Raw genomic sequence first — 15,301 nt, 5'->3', positions numbered from 1 at the left:
CGAAGTGAGAGAGTGGCATGGACATATATATACTACCAAATGTAAAATAGCTAGCTAGCGGGAAGCAGCCACATAGCACAGATAGATCAGCTCAGTGCTTTTTGACCACCTACAGTGGTGGGATAGGGAGGGTAGGAGGGAGACGCAAGAGGGAGGAGATATGGGGATATACGTATATGTATAGCTGATTCACTTTGTTATAAAGCAGAAACTAACATACCATCGTAAAGCAATTATACTCCAATAAAGATGTTAAAAAAAGAAAAGCAATAAATTGGACTTTTTCAAAATTTAAAACACTGCTCTCAAAGGACACTTAAAATTAAAAGGCAAGCCACAGGCCAGTAAAAAATATATACAAAACATTATCTGATAAATAACTTGTATTTTAAAAAAATATTAAAAAATACTCTTACAACTCAATAAAAAAGAAGAAAACCCCAATTTAAAAAAACAGCAAAAGATTTAAAATGCACTTCAACAAAGTAGATACATGATGACAAACAAGCACATGAAAAGAACCCAACATCATCAGTCATTAGGGCAATAAAAATTAAAACCATGAGCCACAACTACAAACCACTTGAATAGCTAAAATTGAAGACTAAACATACAAAGTGTTGTTAAGAATGTGGGACAGCTGGAACTCTTACACATTGCTAGTAGGAATGTAAAACGGTAAACCACTTTGGAAAAATCAGCAGTTCTTATAAAGTTAAACATGCACCTAGGTAAACTAGCCATTCCATTCCTACGTATTTACCCAAAAGAAAACAAAGCATATGTCCACTCAAAGACAAATGTCCAAAGCAGCTTCATTTGTAATAGCCAAAAACTAGAAAGAACCTAAATGGATAATCAAATTGTGGTATATCCATACAATGAAATACTATTCCTCAATTTTAAAAATAAGTTATTGACATGCACATGAGTGAATCTCAAAATAATTATGCAGAATGAAAGAAACTAGACAAAAAAGAGTACATAACATATGATTCCACTTACATAAAGCAAAACTTTTAATGCAATCTATAGTGGCAACAATCAGTGACTGCCTGGGGATGAGGCTGAAAACAGATCAAGGAGGGGTAGGAGTAAGGGACTCAGAAGGGGCATTAAGAAACCATTAGGGGTTATGGATATGTAAATTACCTTGACTGTGGAAATGGCTTCACTGGTGTATATGTATATCAAAACATCAAATTAAACACTTTAAATATATGCAGTTTATTATATGCCAATTATATCTCAATAAAGCTATTAAAAGAACATGCAGTAGGTAATATTCTCACTCTACAGGTGAGGAAGCTAAGGCTCCAAGAGGCTCTATGATTTGCCTAAGATCACAGCTATTACACAGCAGTATCCAGGGGTGGCAGGAATTCCACACGGTATATTTTTAAACTAATATGAAGTTACTAATACAGTTCTGCTTCACAGAAGGTACTCAAAAGTTGTTTTGGAGTTTTAAAATTTAAAGGCATATAAAAAGCTTAAGATGTGAAAAAGTAATAGATTTTAACTTTCCCATAGGATATATAAATTTTTAAAGAAGATTTTTTAACCCAAAATACCTTAATTGATAGAATGCATGAGAGGTAGAGTTTCTGTCATTCATTCAAAAAGCATTTTACTGGAACCTATTATGCACTACATAATATGAACAACTTGCTAAGCACAAATGAGACAGATATTTAAGTCATACACAGGTTATGAAAGAGCACCCTTTGATGAAGTACTGGCAAGAGGCTCAGTTTGTCAGCAGGCTAAGGTACAGACAGTTGAATGGACAGGAACAGCTACCATAGGTCTCCAAGAAGAAACAATGGGCAAAGCACTTCCCAGAGATGAATTACTAGGTGTTTTTTGTTTGTTTGTTTGTTTGTTTTTGCGGTACACGGGCCTCTCACTGCTGTGGCCTCTCCCGTTGTGGAGCACAGGCTCCGGACGCGCAGGCTCAGCGGCCATGGCTCACGGAACCAGCCGCTCCGCGGTATGTGGGATCTTCCCGGACCGGGGCACGAACCCGTGTGCCCTGCATCGGCAGGCGGACTCTCAACCACTGCGCCACCAGGGAAGCCCGAATTACTAGGTTTCATACCAGTTACTTTCTTGTTCTTTTTCATATATGTATATTTCATCTCCTCCTACAATAGATTATAAATTCCTGATGACTAATTCTTCATTTACCATTTTAAATTCCACCTCATGTCCAGAAGAGTCCTGAATTCATATTCTTATTGAGTGAATGAATAAATGAATTAATTCATGTTAGTGTTAGTCTGAATGATAAGGTAATGAGAATGATAAGGTAATGAGAATGATAAGGATCCTTTTCAAAATCAACTTGACTTTATCCCATTTTCTTGAAAAAGTCTATTTTTTAAATCTTATTTCAATGTCTTTTCTTACTCATGAGTGTATTTTCCTGCACTATTTCCTTTTCCCTTGAAAGAGATAAGTAGAGAGGGCCTATATCCAAAGCATGATATTTGCTGTGACTATACCTTCTGTGGAGGACAGAATGTAGCAATATAACCAGGGAGTTGTACTCATCATTTTATCTGTGCATACCCGTTTTATTCCTCACAGATGTCAGGTACTAATCCCTATGTGAAAGCCACCTGATAGGAATGTCATAATCTCCAGTATCTTCACTTTTCTCACTCATGGTAGCCAAGTTTTACCTTATGCCCCCGAAATCAACAAGGTCCTGCCTGTGCACTTGATTGAGCTCCTAGTGTTAATATCTTCTGTGTTTATGTTATGCCTTTAAATCATCCAAGTAATTTTATCGTTACGTATATTCTCATTCCTTTAAAAACACATCTTCCTTCCAGGCCTCCATGGGAAGAAAAAATATCCTCAATTTTCAGTGGGAATCTAACCAATGAGATGCAAGGGATTTGAGAGTTGACAAGAGATAATTAGCAAGATATTTTCCCTCTGCCTTTTCAAAAATTCAGTGCTGTGATGAATAACAGGAACAGGAAAAAGCAATGAGTAATTTTGACTCCTTTCTTTTCCTCATGCTCCCCACCACATATAATCCAGTCTTACTGATGCCACACTGGCGAAGTCTCTTCTTTCTGTTCCTAACATTCTGTTCTCAAAATACCCACTCTTGTTTAAACCTCTTACCTCCTGCTTGAAGTATCTTACAAGGTGTTTCTCTAGTTAAAGTCTTTTTTTTTTCCTCTAATCTACTCTACAAGGGCTGGCTGAACTAATTTTTCAAAAATTTTGCAAAAGCAAAGCTCTTGCCATACTGCTCAGCTATTTGGTTTGATGGCCCCCTAAGATCTACCAAATACCTTAGCTTAGCCTTATGGACCACAATGATATGATCACACTAAGTTTTCTAGCTTATAGATACCCTATACCTCAGTCAAACTGGACTTCTCATTGTTCTCTATCCCATACTTCCCTGTTTCCTTCCATCGGTCCCATACCCATGCTTGTGCTAGTCCTCTCACTACCAGGATGCACCTCTCTCTGCATCTCCTATTCCACTGATAAAATTCTATTCAACTTTCAAAGAGTATCAAAAAGTCTGCTTCCTAAATTAAGGTCCTTCTTAAGGGATGTATCTTTAATTCTTACAAGCTCTGTAGATACAATTTTTTATTTTACTAAGGCATTTAACATATTCTGCATAGGGAATTACATATCTCCTCTGCTTATCTCCTCTGCAATAATCAATTCAACTTAATTAACATTTATTAATCCCACCTTTGAGCCACACACTGAGTTAGACACAGGGACACAAAAAGGAATAAGAGAGTTTAATAATTATGTCTAGATTCTAAGGTTCTTGATGGCAGGAACTCTGTACATTTGCATTTGTTTCCAATGCAGCATCTAATGTTCTGTTTTGAATACACTCAGCACCCAGTATATATTATATTTGTGGAGTTGAATTAATTTCCAACAGAAGCTAAGCCCTCTCCTTGGAAGAAAATATGTGCTACCAAAAAAGGATTTACCATAACCGCAAAACAGATACACACATCTTTAAACAGTTTTCAGAGGGCAACTTGGAGGTCAGCTTGACCACTGATTACACCATCCAATGTGAAGACCTTAATGGCTCAGATCACTCCTCACTAAGATACTAACTTCCAAGTAGGCCAGGCTGCTTCAAATGATAGATTCCCAGATGGCCAGAGCTTCCAAAATTGCCATTTGGTCCAGAAAAGATGGTTATTGCTTCACATCACAAAAATCTGTTTCTTGTACCCTCTTGGGGATTTAAATAGGACTCTTTTAAGTTGACATCAAGATTTAAATATGTATCCATTCAATATACCTGGGAGATACACAATTCCTGTTTGAACTAACCACATGTATGGTGGTTAGTTCGAAAAATGTACGTTTTCAAGGTTACATAGCATTGCTGGAAGCCTAACTAAAATGACACCTTTCCACACTATGAACCTTGCATTTACTCTCTACATTCTTACATTTCCTCCCATCCTGGGAAACAGAATGGAAAAACACAGTAAGGCTTTTTTAAAAGATGACACCAGGAATAAAAGGAAATGAAATGGTTGATAGTGTCATGTAAAAACCAATATTAAAACAAAAAACTTCTTGACAATGATATTTGTCAAGGAAAAATTCAAGCAGTAAAAATGAAGTAAATGGAAAGAGGTCACTGCCGAATGACCAAACCAAGCCCCAGTGCCTGGCACCTGCCAGGATAAGAGCCCCTTGGGTTGGCCTGACTCCTCCCACAGGCTCTAAGTAAGAGTGACACACTTCTCCTCGAGCAGAAAACTCAGCAGGGCATGCAACAATCACTCTGCTCATTACTGAAAGTCAATTTAGCAGCACAACGATCTAAATTAAGGGTAAATCTCAGAGAAAGAAAGAAAGAAGTACACTCTCTTTGTGTAGGAGAAACAGAAACCCCACAATCTAGAATAGGAAATCTGTATTTCTGGAGAAAACTGTTAGCATAAAATGGTTGCAATATTCCAACAGGATGACAAAAAGATGGGACAGCCTTTTCCATGTCATTCAGTCTCAGGGTAAGATGTAAGAGTTCTCAGAATAAGATGTAAACAGATTTGGGGGGCTCTAAGACAGCTGAACTTAGAGAAATTTTATCAGTTAAGTATATAATCAAGAATATTCTAGATGAAGTGAAACTGTGCTGGTGTTCTAGAGTGGGAAGAGATGTGATCTGAAATCAAACAGACTGTGTTTGAACCCCAGCTCTGCCTTTTTCTTCCTTGCATTCCTTCCTTCTTTCCTTTACCTTTTGTTTTTGTTGTTGTTCATTTATTTATTCAACAAATATCTACTAGGAACTTAGTACGTGTCATACACTGTGCTAGAAACTGGGTATACAGGTTTGAACAAAATAGTCTTGGTCTCTACCCTGACAGGGTTTTTAGTTTAGTGAAGAAAATAGACATTACATAAACATACAAATACAGGATAACTACTACTCATTTTAAGTGCTATGAAGGTAAAAAAATAAATCAGAATTTATAGAAAACAACCAGGGATTTGAGGGATTTGTTAAAAGGAATAAAAATAACAAGGTAAAAGTGCCTTGCCCAATGCCTAGAACATACAGGTGTTCAACACAAGCAACAGCTGTTTTTAACTTCTCTCTGCTAAATATAGACACTTGATTCCCTCACCTTCGTCTCTTGACAGAGAAACTGGGAAGTATTAAAGCACCGGTAGGTGCTGTTGGGGGAGAGCGGCAGTCTATTCGCTCCAGACACTGCAAACTGATGCATAGTTTGTTGTTCTATCAGTGTTCTATATAATCATAACCTTGACCAATCCACAACTTTCTTTCAGGCATATCTGGGTTTCATCTCCTGCTTAGTATCCTTGAGATAATTTATAAATTTTCCCCTTTTGGTTGCATAGGATATTTAACCCCTTTAACGCTAAGTCAAACTATTCTCAAGAAACAACCCACATCAAGAACTGAGACGAATTCACTCAATGTGGAAGACTTGCCAGAAGAACACAACTAAGGACCTCCCTTAAGGTTGTGAGTATACGGTTTCATAGAATATCTCACTGCAGGAAGTGTTTCTGAAAACTTAAAAGTTCTCCTTTTAGACCATGATTATTCCTCTATCTTGTTCTTAGTGAGCAAACACTTAACAAGCCTTGAAATTTGACAAATCCTAATTCACGTTTAGTAAACTCTTGGGTCAATAAAGATTATAATTTCTTTCCAATTATCTTATCTTCATCACCTCACAAGAGTAAAACTAATTCCAAATTTCCTCAGTTTCTTTGATTGCATAAAATGGATGACAGTGCTCTTATTCATATAAGAAACCCAAAGAGGACTCTTTAGTCCTTAATCAAAAAGGTGACCCTGCATACAACTTAAGGAACACATGTTAGGTATTACTTTACAGCTTGGCAAGCAGCATACATACTAATTGAAAACAAACTATCTCTAAATGAAAGAAAGGACAGAAAGGATGGAGGGAAAGGAAGAAAGGGAAGTAGAGGGAGAAAGGAAAGGAAGGAATATACATCACACTAAAAAATCACTTTATAAAAATGTGATTTCAAAGAGTTTTCCAACCTCCAAAACTAAAAACATCATATACCATAACTGAAACCTAATTCATGTGATTCCTTGTTCTAGAAGATATAAGGATGCTACTTGGTCATGGTTACAATGAGACCTTTCTAAAGGTATCCCATATAAAATATAGAGTGTGATACATAGATGATTATTTTCATATATTTCTATATTAATCTTTACCCAGATAAAGCAAAATTATTCTCACTGGTTTTTTACCTGGGAGGTACCCATTTCCTAAAATTCCTACAGTTGTCCTTAGAATGCATTGAATTGAAATCAATAAAATTGAAACAGATTAGGGAAAAAAAACCAAAACAACTATAGAACTCTTTTTAAATTACTATTGTCAGACCCAAACAAGTATTTCCACATCTTAAAAAAAGTCCTCAAATCCATTTTGTGATTTTACAAAAATCTCCTATTTCAGTCATTTCCTATTTCACTAATTTCTCTCCTTTTTGTCTCCTCTTCTCAATTACTGCAGTGAAATTGGAGGGACAGGTATTTCTTCCATTTGTTCAACCATATCTTCTCCTCAGAAAGCTCCAGACGCTCAAAGATTTCTGACACTCAGCTCTCTTGTTTACACCCACATTTTTCATGCTTTACTTTCTCAGCCGTCCGCCAGATATTGCCTTGCAGCTATCTATTCTGTGACTGCAAGTCCAGGGGAAAATTCTCTGTAACTAGTCACAAAATCAACAGTGGATTCCACATACTGCCACTACCAGGGACAAAGCCCAAAATGTTTCCATCCCTTAAAGCTGTCAACCATTCAGTGAGTATGCACTTGATGCTGTATCAGATATTAAATTATGTGCAACCAATCTCACCTTAAAACAACCCATTCTAATTGATGATGCCATATATATGTAATAATTGGAAGAAAAATAATATTCACAAGAGGAATAACACCTGTATTTCTTTTGTACTATGTTCAATGAAACTCAGAACACTAGTGGTAATAATTAAAAACCAAGTCATAGGCTTGTTACCAGCCACCACAGCTTGAAGAAAAAAAATAATCTATATTCTGCCTAATGTAGGCAGTTATAGGGATGCAGACCTGGATTCCATTGATGCTATTGCTTAATTATCTACTATACATGGGTCAAAAAGGTAAAAATAATAATTAACTGTCAAACATACTTTTTTGTTGTATTTGTATTTTCCAAAGGTATAAAAGAGCCCAAAGGTGAAATAAAAATAGAAAATCTGCTTTTATTAATGAATTCATTCACTTAAGTTTATATGAAACTATGTGAGCTGAAAAGAAAGAGAAAGAGCTAACTCCAGTAGCTTGTATCCAAAGAAAACTCCACCCACATAAACTGTCTAGTAACAAATCAATTTTTAAACCCTTAGGTTAGGGACCATCTTTTTTTCTCTTGCAAGCACTTGCTAAGCAAATAATAATAAAAACAGGAATTACATCATGTGGACAAACTTTTTGACTGATTAAACATTAAAAATAAGTCTTTTTTGCCAGTCATCGATGGAAGATAATGCTTAGGAAATTAATCTTTTTACACAATAATTGCCTTGCATCTTTGAAAAACCCCAGTAAGAAATATGAAGAGAGACAGAGAGAGTAGGGCAAAAGGGAAGGAGAGACGAAGAGAGGGAGAAAGAAGAGAATGCAGAAAATGTTTTTATCTTCACTGGAAATACTTAACTCACATTTTAATGTTAGGAGATGGCAAAAATTTGGTGAAATGATAAGCATTTATATCCATACCCCAAGATAACATAAAATATGTACTTCAGATAAAACTATGTGCTGAAAGTGATGTGTAGAGACAAGCATACAACAAAATGCACTAGATTTTGTTGCTTATTCAAACAATATTTATAGTTACTAAAAATATTTCTATCTAAATGCTTGAGTAAATCAATGAGTTTATTTTTTCCTGAATTATAAATAGACTATATTTCACATTTTATAGATTATTATATTATAAAATAATAGCTAGCTGTGCATAATTAGTACATTTATGGACACTCCCTCATTTCCCCGTATTTGAGACCACCACTCAGTTCAAATTATGGCTTTATTTCCCCTTCTCTATATGCATTTAATTCTTTAAATATTAATAAAATTTATGTAAGAATACTGGGAAATGATTAAGCCTATCTTCTTGGTTAAAAACAAGTTCAGAGAGCAGCTTTTGGGGGGAATATTCAAATTTATTAGCTGTTCTTAGCAAACAGCCCTCAAGCCCCACGTTGTTTCCAATCTCAAGTTAGGAAGAATTTTTCTCCAACAGGCACTGAATCACTTTAATGTTGATTCCTGTGCTGCTCTACTCCACCTTCAAATGTAACCAGTAAATTCAGCTTTACTACAGTACTATAAAAATATGAAAGAACCATAATAGCATCTAAAAAAGAGCTGTTGGCACTATATTCGTTTAGAAAAAACCTTAAACTGAATACTAATGCAAAATTTAAGGATAGTTTGCCTAGTTGCCAAAAGAGTTACAATAAGTATTTTGCCATAATGTATAAGTTATCTTGAAGGCATCTGAGACTATTACTGTGTAAGATACAGAAAAAGTCCCCAAAGTGTCATTGTTCTCATGAGGTTTTTCGATATAAATAAATCATCAACATACTATCTTCACTGAAACACTGTCCTCTGATTAGAGGATTGCCTTAATGTGTGCAGAAACATTATAAAGAGACCATTCTGCTTCCTTAGTAAGTCACCTTCCTTGACTGGCATCCAATATGGATCCACCTCACACCAAATTCCACTTTACAGTGAATATCGTGACTGTAAGGTTCCGGTTAAACATTCGAACAGAATCAATACAGTTTTACTTCCCTTTTCCCTTATTACCACGACCAAGTTTTTAGAGTTGAAAAGGAAACCAAGATCAAATTTAGATACGTTGTTTGAAATTAGCAAAGATGAAACACTTCAGTGCCAGACAAAAGCCCTGATTTTAAGAGTAGGTTTTTGCCTTCCCTGAAATGCCTAGCTCAGGCAGTGTATTTTTATGCCTGCAGATATTGGCATGTTTCACATTTAAGATTATGACACACCAACTTATTTCGAAATTTTTTAAATCCTCCACTGCGCATGTTTCAAGTGCTTCATGACTATCACTGATAATTGAGCAATTAACTTGAAATTACCAAATGTGCTGTGATGGCACAATATGTAGTAAGCAACATGAAAAAATAAAGAGCAGAGGAACTTAGTACAGTGAAAAAAAATTAATAAAGGGTAAAATAGGCCATAATAATAATAGTACTGAGTAAGTTTTAATGGTCCCAGGTCTTAGTAGTTTAATGATGCCAGTAAAATGGTTTAATGAAATAAGTCCAGAGTATTACAAATTTTTAGAGCAGTTTATTCTGGTGCTACAAAAAGGAAGCTTCTTTCTAACTGGTCTTGTGTAATACACAGGGATTAGTTCAAAAAGTAAGTGTGGGAGTTTCATTAGACAAAAAAGGACAAAACAATTAGGTTAAAAATCCTGACAGGCAGATTCTTAAGAAACACAAACTTGCAAAAAAATAGATGTAAAGTCTTCCTTTAAGACAGGCAAAGCAAAAACTCCAGGGCTAAAGATGACTCAAGAAGTCATCAAGCTATTGTGAACATATATGCAAATCAAAAATTAAGATACATGGCTTGACATCAAGAGGGAAGGACAAAATTCAGCTATACTAAAAACATCAGAATGCCTCTTCACTGCTCATCTCATCAAGGTCTCTAATACTGGGCTTTTCTGGCTAAAACCATAGTATGACTGTGAAGAGTAGCTCTTTAGTACTTAAATATAGCCAGTGCAGCAAATTCCATAAACCTAAATCCTACCTTATTTCGGTGGCAGGCCATCTTAAAGGTTTGCAAGAAAAACCAACAATTTAGAAAGTCAGAGAGTAAAAAGAGATTCAAAGTACAGCAAGTAAAAAGACACTATTAAAAAACATTTTTTTCCTCAAAATTCCATCAATATTGCTCCAAAACACCACTAGGAGATTAAAAATAGGCCAGGCTGTCCTTTCAGGTATAAATTAGAAACAGAAAGTGGAGAGAGCAAAAAGAACAAGTATCTAAGGGCACTAGTATTAAAATTTAAAAGCTTAAAATGTAACGGATATACACATTCAGATTAGCAAACTGCTTTCAATTAAAGTAGATTTCTGGCCACAGTTCACAAATGTATAGTAGCTGTGTGTATTAATGTAGATACTTCAAATGTCAGTATATCTCTAATTAACATGAGCACACAACTGTAAAACTGAGAAGACACAATTTTAAATTCCTTACATTCCCAGCATTAATGCTTTCATGGGGCAGCTCCCGTTGTCATGGAAAATGGCATTCAAGCCCTATTTGTGGATTTTCACAGCTCATCTTTTTTATTTACCTGCTCTATGTCAAGATTAGCCTGGAATAATATTTTTTAAAGATAATGCACTTAGACCTACTTGTCCTTAAAATCACAGATGTTCTCACTGAGGGAGCTTTGGTCTGGGCTACGCTCAGTTTGAAACAAATTTCTCTCCATTTTAAAATACCACAAAGAGATGATTTCATGATTCTTTTTGTTTGTTTCCTAAAAATCTATGCAATTCAAAAAATTTCAGCTGAAGCATGACATGTGGAGTTTGGAAATAGGGGGATAGGAGAATGTCAGGGAGGAGCAAATGATCGAGGAACATGAGGAAATAAAGTGGTATAAGGTTCTCCAAAATCTCCTGCCTGACTTACTCTACCTAAACTTTTCAAAAATATTTGTACAGCAACCAAGTAGAGACTGAGATAGTGATCAAACAACAAAAGAAAGAGAGCTAAAATATTCTGAGAGAAGACAGATTGGTGTTATGGAAAGAACATGGAATTTATACTATGAATCCCTTGGTTTGAGTCCTGCCACTCTGCAAAAATAAGGATAATTCCTACTCATCTCACAGAGTTTTATGAAATTTAGCCAGTTTAATGTCTGCAAAAGCAAGTGTTATGCTGAATTAAGATATTGTTGTCATTATTAACTCAAGCATGGAGCTAAGCAATAATCATTTTGGTACCAGACAATAAAATACTTCCGGACTTTTTCAGAGAAAAAACTGCTATTAGAGACCATGAACAGAGACAGAATTTTATAAAAGGGAATTCATTATCAAATTTCTAAAAAGGCTTGGGAACCTGAAAAAGCAGGCTATCTAATTCTCTGTTTTGTTGTTGTTATTTTCATTGTTTTTAACCAATCATTTACTGCCCTGGTAAAACTGAAAGGACAGAATTAATTAATTACATTTTAATTAGAGATAAAAAATTAAATGTGGGATATTAACATGCAAAACAAGGTCTTCTTATACAATGCCTACTTTGGGAAAAGAAAAAAGGTAGTTTTATTTTTTAAAAAGAAAAAAAAAGCTAGAATAAGATGCTTTCAGCTTCTGAAAAGATAACCATTTTCCTTCACAGTGTTTTCCTACTCTGACCTAGGTAGTAGATGTAAGTAGGTAAGATTCCAATCGGCTCTCACACACCTTTGGTGTGGCCTATTCATTATGGATGTGCAAAACAATATCCCACCTCCTTATCTCACAGACCGGCTTCTGCATACCTTACTAAGAAACCTTCCCGTGGCCATGAGGTATAACTTTCTGCCTTAGATCATGTAGCAAATAAGCAGTTCCAAAACATGGAAATTAAAGTTCCTAAAAGAAGCCATTGTCACTGATCTCATTTGCCTGTTTTTAGGCTAGACTAGATGAATATTTCTACTGTTCTAGCTGCCTCATCATTCAGTGTAAGTGGCAGGCAGTTTCTGCAATAATTAAAAGAAGTGAGAATGCAAGCATTCTGGATGCCATGTTAATTTTATTTGACTTATCTTAGTCATAGTATCCTGCTACATTTCTTTAATAAGAAGGTTCCATAGTCAGGAGATGGCTGGAACAAAACTTGAGACCACAGACCAAAGGAACAACAAACTCCACACCCTAAACTATCATACGGAAATTCTCAAGTCTGGAAAACAATTACTTTAGGCCTGTGTGATTACTATGACTTCTACCTAAGTGATTAGACAAAATCTGACTAGAGCTTTTTGGGTTTTTTTAAGTTGAACTCCAGAAATAACCATATGAAAACTACACCCACAGTGCCCCTTCTATTTTTTAGTGCCCCTTCTATTTTCTCTTTGTCAGGTCACAAGAAAAAAAATTCAGCTAATTGGACCACCTCTGTTCAAAGCTCGTCTATGTATATCTGGTTGGGGTATTGCTGGATTGCTGGGGGGCAGGGGGCGGTAGAGAAGAGAAAAATTCAGGAAACAGAGCCTTTGGGTGATGAGAAATGTAGACTATATTTTGATTAAGGCCATCTTGGTTGAAATGCTGGTAATTGTCTTGTATTTGTAGTTTAAAAACATTAATCATCCTAAAAACTTACTATAGGGAATGACTGAATGATACGCGAGAAGAGAGAAAGGAAGTAAAAGAAAGGATAAAGCAACAAAGACAAGATTTGGACAGTTCAAAATTATTTCCCTTCACACAGATTTCTAATAGGATAAGCTCAGCTCCTTGGAACCATCCTTTTTCTCGAGAGCCCTTCAAAGATACTTTACATTTCTTTCTCCATCTTCTTTGCCTCCTAATCCTCACTGTGATACCTTGCACAAATTAAAAGCTTATATTTAATCCAAATGAACCATGGAGTTTAATATTTTGTGTTTTACATAAGAATTCAGTCTTCAAATAATACAATGTGAATTGATAGTCTCATAACATCTTATTCATTCTTAAAACATTAAAAAATATACAAACTGTGTTAAGCTATATTAAATATTCACATCTATTTTTTTAAGATGGTTCAAAATACCTGCCCCAATCAATGTTACTACTAAAAGAAAGGTAAAGCTGGTTTTAAATAAATTTTCACTGCTCTCTGTTTAAATACTGAATCACTTAAACTCTAATTTATAATGTTACTTTTTTTTCAAATACTTTCCTAGAAGTTTATTCCCTAAAATTCCTTTATAGTAGTACACTAACAGAGAAAAAGTTTCCTCTGTCTTTGTGGTTATCGAATGTAAAGATCACCTTAGATATCAATGGTTTGGTACAATGTACACACATAAATATATCTTAAACTCAAGTTACTTAAATATGGTCTTATATACACACAAACATTTTTAATACCTGCCACATACTCTAAACTACTTTTATATTAATAAATACATAACAATTTGAAGTATTTTCATTGATCATTAAAGTTCATTCAATATTTTTTCTTGAAATTGACCTTCTTTCCTGAGAAAAATTATCTTTGTTCTCCAAAATACCATTTAAAATATAATAGCATTTTGAGGATGGTGAAGAAGACAGGAATACCCCGATTTTGATATACATTATACATTCACTAAATGAGTCTTTGGTTCCTTAATACATAATCTCCTCAAGTACTGACAGCTCTTTGAATTCTGTATTATCTCACATCTTTTCAATGAGCACAGGCACATAGAACTTTTCAAGTCCAGACAACCAGAAGACTATAAGAAGTTATCAAGGTAAATTATTCATGTGCAGATAGACTAGCCCCTTTAAGGTAATAATCCATTCCTACAATTGAGCCCCATCTTCAAAAAGTAAGATATTTATCGTTTCAGCCTCTTGTAATTGGCCCTGCCATTGTGTTATTTCACTGGAAATCATAACAGAGGCTTTTTTCACCCTCTGATATTTTTCTATACTCCTTTTAAGAAAACACTTACAAAAAACTAATAACACTTTAAAAACACTGTAACTGTTCTCATCACACAATGAGAAGAGTAGTAAGAGTAATAAATAAGCCAATACTTACAAATACGCACAAAAAAATCAGCTCCAGCACCCAGAAATCACTGGTAAATTGCCTTTGAATTCATGAAAGTGACCTGAAAGTTTAGACAAAAAAGGAAATGAAAAAGGATTAGTAAATTGCATTTACTTGCTTTATTAAAGAATACATTCTGGCTACAAATTATACTATTTTTTAACTCGGTCAGTTGTCTACTCAAACAACTTTTTCCAAGATGATAATACCAAAAGAAACAATTCGTTCATTGTTCTTCATCGAAGAATACAACATCTCCATCCATTATGGCTTTTAAAATACTGTCAGTAATAAAGTGGTGTTTAAAAATATGAATAAGTAAAAACAAAAGAAAGAAAGAATTTTAAGGGAATAAAGGCTTACAAGTTACATTTGAAAAACTGTTTATGTCTGCAAGTTAAAACGAATTAGATTCACGGAAAATACCTTGGATATGTCCAACAGGAATACCTTGAAGGTAGACTAAATATGAAAAGATGCAGTTTTAGTTCTGCCCAAGATGTGGAATCCATTTAGATGCTTAGGCTATATACAATGCATTCTGTATGAGCCACAATTCAATTCAAAATTCTTTTCCTTGCACACACTTTAGTTCTGGCTGAAGAGGTAACAGATGCAACTCAAACATACAGAGCTAGCCTTGTAAAAAGTTTTAACTAGCACAATGACTCACTTTATGCCTCTAAATATCTATGGTTTCCTCTCTCCAGAACCCCCATGCATTAGAAAGTAGTTTGGTAGTTTATTTTTATTGTTTGGTCTAAATACAGTACATTTTTGGTTCCATGAAAACAAAGAAACTTTGTTGCAAAGGCCGTACTCTTTCCAAAAAGTTAGGATGGCTATGAGTAGTGTTCAAGTGAAAATAATAATGGAGCTTGGGT

At 35.0% G+C, this 15,301-nt stretch overlaps 1 protein-coding gene across 1 annotated transcript in view; it reads right to left on the bottom strand.

The window, feature by feature from the left end:
• SOX6 (SRY-box transcription factor 6) overlaps positions 1-15,301 on the bottom strand; it is a 623,498-nt gene that overhangs the window by 504,172 nt on the left and 104,025 nt on the right. The window contains exon 2 of the mRNA XM_060157776.1: positions 14,406-14,478. The gene's annotated coding sequence lies outside the window, so the exon portion shown is untranslated. The remainder of the gene's footprint in view (positions 1-14,405; positions 14,479-15,301) is intronic.

The sequence above is a fragment of the Lagenorhynchus albirostris genome, chromosome 9 (assembly GCF_949774975.1).
Source record: "Lagenorhynchus albirostris chromosome 9, mLagAlb1.1, whole genome shotgun sequence".
Lineage (NCBI taxonomy): Eukaryota > Metazoa > Chordata > Mammalia > Artiodactyla > Delphinidae > Lagenorhynchus > Lagenorhynchus albirostris.
Note: the sequence above shows the minus strand (reverse complement) of the source record. Positions and strands in the feature narration are given on the sequence as shown.